This window comes from Rana temporaria, chromosome 3, assembly GCF_905171775.1.
Source record: "Rana temporaria chromosome 3, aRanTem1.1, whole genome shotgun sequence".
NCBI lineage: Eukaryota > Metazoa > Chordata > Amphibia > Anura > Ranidae > Rana > Rana temporaria.
This window is the reverse complement of record NC_053491.1, coordinates 449890872-449898924: the sequence shown is the minus strand read 5'-3', so window position 1 is coordinate 449898924 and position 8053 is coordinate 449890872.

Here is an 8053-nt window from a genome sequence, read left to right as displayed (position 1 = left end):
TTGGTCATTAATTGGGAAAAGTCATCATTACTGCCAATTGATTCCCCTGGCGTCCAGATACCCCACGATATTCCTCAGTTAAAAGTAGAAACAAAGATGAAATACCTCGGAATATGGATCACGAGGGACATCAATAGCTTTGTTCCAAATAACTTAATCCCCCTCTTGGATAAATGGGAACACAAAAGAGACATCTGGTGTAAACTACCACTATCTATAGCGGGGCGATGCAATTTAATAAAGATGTTATGGCTGCCCCAGCTACTTTATATACTTCACAATTCCCCAGTTTGGATAGATCAAAAATGGTTTAAAAGGATAGAATCCATCTTTAGAGATTTAATCTGGAAGAAGGGACAAGCCCGGATTTGTCTCCAGACCATGCAGCTACCAGCTAAAGAGGGGGGAATGGCAGTTCCACACCCGAAAACATACTTCCTAGCTTCGCAGCTACAACATATCGCGAACTGCGGACTGGAGGGAGACGGGAATCCTGGGACATTGATGCTAATAGGGGCACCACATAGGACAATACTGGAGGCACTCGAGGCTGGCTCGTTTTCTCATAAATGTCCAACCATAAAACTTATCCTTAGAGTATGGCAAATAACAAAAACATTGCTGGGCTATGAGGGAATAACAACGTTTGCCCCTCTCTGGTGCAATCAAAATTTAAAGGAATTAAAAGACATTGAGAGATGTAAGGAATGGGAGAGACAAGGGATAAACCGCTTAAGCCAATTATATGAGGGAGAACATATGAAATCATTTGCAGACCTGCGACAGGAATTCAATATAGCAAATAAAACATTCTATAGATACCTCCAGATCCGGCATGGCATCCAAGCCCAGTTTGGGTCACAACCCGTTGTATGGTCTTCGGCTCCTACTCTCCTGAAAATAACCTCTTCAAAAATAACCAAAGGCCTGATTTCCGAACTGTATTCCAGAATAGGAGCTAAAACAATAAGCAGGGCAGGCCCCATCAAGAGCAGGACAGGATGGGAGAGAGACTTAGGGCAAATGTCTACGGAACAGTGGAGTGCGATTCTGAGGAGGGGGGTATTGGTTTCGATCTCTCCATCCCAGAAAGTGTCACACCTGTTCCTCTTGCATAGAGTATACTATACCCCCAGGAGAATGTTTAATCTTGGGTGGAGAAGAACTGATGAATGCCCTAGGTGCAGAGCGACAGGAAACCTTATCCACATGATGTGGAAATGCCCTAAGCTATTCAGATACTGGGAGGAGGTGATAGATATAATAAATAAAACTTTTAAAACGAATTTGGAAGCCGAGTCAAAGACATGCCTATTAGGCAGTATTGACGAGGATAGAGTGCCTGCTGGGACCCTTGAGGTGGTGCTTAGATGCCTCTTCCAGGCAAGGAAGCTAATTGCGTGGAAGTGGCAGGCCCAGATTCCACCCACTGTTAAATCATGGGTTGAAACCATCAATACAATGATCTGGAGCGAGAGAGTGACACTCATTAGACAGGGCAACTATAGAAAGTTCGTTAGGATGTGGAAACCTTGGCTAGACATAACGGGGTGCTCTATATAAGAAGAGGGCCTCCTTTAAACTCAACTTAAATCAACACATGCTTTAATCCGCTACTGGACGTCCCTTTACGGGGAGAATCTATCCAATGAAGCAAATCAAATTAATTTAAAAAACTGGTCCATGGTGCGATGGAAGGGTGGGTGAGGGGTGGAGGGGTGGTGAGGGTAGATACAAGGGAAGGGAAATTTGGAATCCAAGAGGTTTTTTTTTTACTCAACTATAACGACTCAGGGGTGGGGGGAGGGCTAGGGGCAAAAGGTTTTCTTGCGTATGTATTATGTTAAATGTACGCACGTTGGTGCATTAATTTGTGTAATTTATATATGCAAACAACAATAAAATGTTATAATTTAACATTTGTGCATTAATACACATTCATGGGTTTTACCATCAGATATATTTATATCAATATGCCATCAATTTATAATGACATATATTCATACTGGAATGTGTGACGGTTTTGTTATGTGTTTCACAGGTAACTCTGATTTATAAGGATCAACAGTCTTCTCAAATTTCTGTACAGATTAAAAATGCATATAAGTTCTATAGTAATAGAAATACATCCGCATGCAGACTAATTTACTAATTGAGTTTAAGGTGATTGTAGCTTATATTGTTCACACAATAAATTGTACGAATATTCACTTCAATTAGCCAGTCATGTGCAGAATAAATAAGTGAACATATTTTTTTTTTACGTGACTTGCTAATTGAAGTAAAATTCATACAATTTATTGGGTGATAATTGTCAAGTATTTTAGCCTCACTTTATCAGTGTTATCATTTTTGTATACTGTGCTAATATCTTCACTCATATAACATTGTATCACATTAGATGTAACATTCATATGTTAAAAAGTTATACATCACTGTATATTCATGATCTTGCCCCTCACCTTTATATTTTCTCACTTTACAAGCCGTCTCTGTGTCTCTTAGTTCTCACCTGTAAGAATAATATACTGTATAGAGTTTATTGTAAAACAGGTAAACCAAATATCTACCAGTCCCCATGAAATATGTAAAATACATATAATTATTGAAACAAGGTGGTGATGGAGTGAGAGAGTAAGAGTAAAACAATCCATGTGTTGAGCTGTCATTCAGAAAGATTTGAGAAGATCACTGTGCATTTTCTCCAAATATACACATGTAACTATCTCTCTATCTTAGGATCTAAGATTTGTGATTTTTTTTCATATTAATATTACAGCTGTTTTACGGCGCAGTTAAAAGTGATTACATTTTAATATATACAGTGGGTAAAATAAGTATTAAACTCGTCACCATTTTTCTAGGTAAATATATTTCTAAAGGTGCTATTGACATGACATTTTCACCACATGTCTGTAACAACCCATGCAAACCATCCACACACAAAAAAAAGTTCAGAAATTAAGATATATGTAATAACCTGGAATGACACAGTGACAATGTATTGAATAAGCTAACTGAAATGTATTTAATAATTCATACAAAATACTTTCAAGATGTCTCCTGTATGGAGAAACTAGTCACATGCATTGCTCAGGTGTGATTTTGGCTCATTATTCCACACAAACAGTCTTCAAATCTTGAAGGTTCCATAGACATCTTTTATGAACTCTTTAGTTCTTTCCATAGATTTTCTATTGGATTCAAGTCAGATGATTGGCTGGGCCATTCTAGCAGCTTTATTTTCTTGAGAGTTTCCTTGGCTTTGTGTTTGGGATTATTGTCTTGCTTATATGTCCGCCCTCATTTCATCTTCATCATCCTGGTAGATGGCAGCAGATTTTTATCAAGAATGTATTGGTAATTTTTTTCCATTCATCCTTCCTTCAATAATATGAAGTTTGCCACTACCATATGCTGAAAAACAGCCCCACACATGATGTTCCCACCTCCAAACTTCACTATTGGTATGGGGGTGTTTTTGGGGTGATGTGCATTGCCATTTGACCTCCAAACATGGTGTGTGTTATGGCATCCAAAGAGTTCCATTTTGGTCTCATCAGACCAGATTATATTCTCTCAGTATTTCACAGGCCTTTTCTAAATGTTGTTCAGCAAACTTTAAATGAGCTTCAACATGTTTTTTCTTCAGCAATGAAGTCTTGCTTGGTGAGCGTGCATACAGGCCATGGCAGTTGAGTGCATTACTTATTGTTTTATTTGAAACAATTGTACCTGCTAATTACAGGTCTTTCTGAAGCTTTCCCCAAGTATTTTTTGGCTCTTCGACAACTCTTGTGATAATTATGTTCACTCCTCTGTCAGAAATCTTGCAAGGAGCACCCTTTAAGGCAGCTATAACAGCTTCAATTCTTCTGGGAAGGCTGTCCACAAGGGTTAGGAGTGTGTCTATGGGAATGTTTGACCATTCTTCCAGAAGCACATTTGTGCACTGGTGCACAGTCATGTTGGAACAGGAAGGGGCCATCCCCAAATTGTTCCCACAAAGTTAGGAGCATGAAGTTGTCCAAAATGTTTTGGTTTGCTGACGCCTAAAGAGTTCCATTTACTGGAATGAAGGGGCCAAACCCAACCCCTGAAAAACAACCCCACACCATAATCCCCCGTTCACCAAATAATTTGTACCAGTGCACAAAGCAAGGTCCATAAAGACATAGATGAGCGAGTTTGGGGTGAAGAAACTTGACTTGGCTGCACAGAATCCTGACCTTAACGCAAAAGAACACCTTTGGGATGAATTAGAGCAGAGACTGTGAGCCAGGCCTTCCCGTCCAACTTCAGTGCCTGACCTGGACGAATTTTCAAACATTCCTATTGACATCCTGCGAAAACTTGTGGACAGCCTTCCCAGAAAATTGAAAGCTGTTATATCTGCAAAGCCAACTCAATATTGAACCCTATGGACTAAGACTTGGATGCCATTAAAGTTCATGTAAAGGCAGGTGTCCCAATACTTTTGACAATATAGGGTATATACACATTTGTACTGTGATTTGAAAACAATCAATTCTGGTTTAGAATCCCATAATGTTATTGCCAAATTGATATTCATCTGTATTCAATATTTGTTTCATAATAATTTATTTCTATATTCCCATAGATCTTAATCAGCGCAATATGATCCATGAGAAATCCTTCAGCAAAGCTCAGTAATCATCAGAGAATTAACACAGGAGAGAAGAATTTTTCAATATTCAGAATTTAACAAGTGCTTTTCAGAGAAGACATTTCTTTGCCACCAGAAGAAGATTCAGAAATGGAAAACATGTTTAAATGTTTGGAATGTGATAAGAATTTCTCAAGAAAGGCACATCTTTTTATACACACGAGGGGTCACACCGGAGAGAAGCCATTTCAATGCTCAGAATGTGATAAATGTTTCTCAGTAAAGGGAAATCTTACTGTACACCAGAGAATTCACACCGGAGAGAAACCTTATAGATGTTCAGAATGTACTGAAAGCTTCTCACAACCGGGATCTCTTTCTTACCACCAGAAGAAGATTCACCAAGGAGAAAATACATTTAAGTGCACAGAATGTGACAGGTGTTTCTATATGAAGTCACATCTTATTTCTCATCAAAAGATTCACACAGGAGAGAAGCCATTCAGATGTTCAGAATGTGACAAATGTTTTGCTGAAAAATCTACACTTAAGCGACACCTAAGTATTCACACAGGAGAAAAGCTGTATAGATGTCCAGAATGTGACAAATGCTTTATGAAAATGTTTACTCTCATTCAACACCAAAGAGTTCACACTGGAGAGAAGCCGTATAGATGTTCAGAATGTGACAAATGCTTTGTGAACAAATGTAGTTTAACTGATCACCAAAAAGTTCACACTGGAGAGAAGCCATATAGATGTTCAGAATGTGACAAATGCTTTGTGTACAAATGTAGTTTAACTGATCACCAAAAAGTTCACACTGGAGAGAAGCCATTTAGATGTTCAAAATGTGACAAATGCTTTGTGAAAAAATCAAATCTTTATCAACACCAGAAAGTTCACACAGGAGAAAAAACATTTAAATGTTTGGAGTGTGAAAAGTGTTTTAATAAAAAGACACATCTTACTCGACACCAGAGGATTCACAAAGGAAAATAAGCTGATTCAATTAGTTAAATATGACTGTTATAAATATTTCATATGTTGTATATATCTGCTTAAAGCTGATCTCCAGCTTTTATTCAATTAAAATATTTAATTAGGAGCAAGCTGGTCCAAACTAAATATTAAGATATGCATTGGCACTGCTCAACCATTCACAGGCAGCTTTGAAATTTTCTGAATGAATGCAAAGCTTCTTATGACTGGCTGAAGTAGAGAATTTGATATCATCTGCAAACCTCTCCATCTCAATCAGAGATGGAGAGGTTTTACGCCAGAGCCAGCGCCAGCTTCCGGGTAAGGAGACACAGAGGTGGAACGCAAACGGACACCGCGCTCCATGCTCCATATTGGACTCCATACATACCCACCCGGGACCTGCCTGGCTTAAGCCACTGGGAATCTTTCCTACTGAATTAGGACTTTTTGGCCGCATCTTGACCCTGTGCAAGTTTGTTTTTATTTTATTTTACTTTTATACTTTGTGTCAGTTTTTACTACAATTTTGTTATAAACATTTTTACACTGCTGCTGGGAGGATCATCCAGATCCATAAATAAATTACCCACTGGCTGGAATTACTACCCTATGAGGATCTTTCTTGCTTTCTCTCCGCATCACACCATCATCACCCCGAGTGTGGACCACCACGGCAGCTATCGGGTGAGGATCTCTGCACCATACAGCTGGTAAGCGACCGACATCAACCCTCTGATCCCCAAGACTCTACACCCCCTTGAGGGGACCACCTTCTGGTAAGTGGGGACACAAGTGGGGGGAGCGTGGAATTCGTCCAGTGGCTGGGAAATCAGATTACCACCTATTGAATACCAAGCCCTCGCACTTGCATATAACCTAGAGGGGACTACAGACTTGCCATTATCTAGTTGTCATTGTTGATATCTGGTCATAGTATTTATCTCCGTGTCACCACCAGGGCACCATCTATCGTTCCGCTGTACTGTTTGGACTGGTCTCTCTAGTATTTGCTGTGCCCCCCAGACCTAGGTGGTCTGTGAGGACACTCAATAGAGGAACAGGGCACATTTACAATTATTGTCCTACTTATATATAATTTTTAAGGTTATTTTCTTTCTCTGTTACTTCCTGTACAGTGTCACTGTTTGCAAATAGGTTTTTTTGTTTTTCATTTTCACCACCAACATCACATAGATATTGGTCACGTGAGGCCTTCTAGAGGGCCAACCCTCATTATTCACAGGTTGGAGTATCTCACACTGCACAGGAGCTGATACTCTTCACTCTCACTCATATATTGGGCAGACGCACACCTACCTAAAGTCATACATATCATTTTTACCACTCAAAGTTGTTTTTCATTCTAGCTGCCAGGGAGACCTGGATCTAGCACATTTATCACTTGTGCACCGGCACATGGATTAACAGGGGACCTATCTCTAGTGGAGGTTTCTTGTATATAAGAATTTGCCACACATAGGCACCCGACACCTGGCATATATATGCCAAATTGGAGCACTCAGAGCACTTAGACGCATATTACCACATTGCAATACAGCAGCGCCATCACCCTGCACTTTCATTTAATTTAAGAGATTTGTATTCCTTCAGAAAATGCAAAGTTTCCTGTAAATGGCTGAGAAGCTTTTGTTCTGGGTGTGGGACAGGAAGATCCCATCTTGTTGCCAGAACACAGCACTTTAAACTGTATGTAGCTTCAGCTGCATACAGCTCATGCATAGCGCTAAGAGCAGCTGCATGTCTCAGGCTCCATTCACATCTAGGCGTTTTCATGCCAGACGCCCGACGCTCGTGCCGCTGGAGGGGAGATTTCACATCTCACGCAGAACGCCAAAACGCCGTACTCCTGCCGCCTGAAAAAAAGTCCCAGACCCTTTTTTTCAGGCGGCATTGGCGTTCAGCCATAGACAACAATGTGTTGTCAAAAAAAAAAAAGACCCGTTTTGTCGCGGCAAATTGCGGGTTAAATACGCCGCAATTTGTCGTGGCAAAATACGCCGAAATACGCTGCGTTACAGTGTGAATGCGGTGTTAGTGATGTAAATAGTTTGTTATGCCCGGTTGGTCCAAACAAACTATTTAACAGCTTCAGCCCCGGACCATTTTGGTGGTCAAAGACCAGGCCACTTTTTGTGATTCGGCACTGCGTCGCTTTAACTGACAATTGCGCGGTCCTGCGACGTGGCTCCCTAACAAAATTGATGTCCTTTTTTTCCCACAAATAGAGCTTTCTTTTGGTGGTGTTTGATCACCTCTGCGGTTTTTATTTTTTGCGCTATAAACAAAAAAAGAGCGACAATTTTGAAAAAAATTCAATATTTTTTACTTTTTGCTATTATAAATGTCCCCAAAAATATATAAAAAAAAATGTTCCCACAGTTTAGGCCGATACGTATTTTTCTATATATTTTTGGTAAAAAA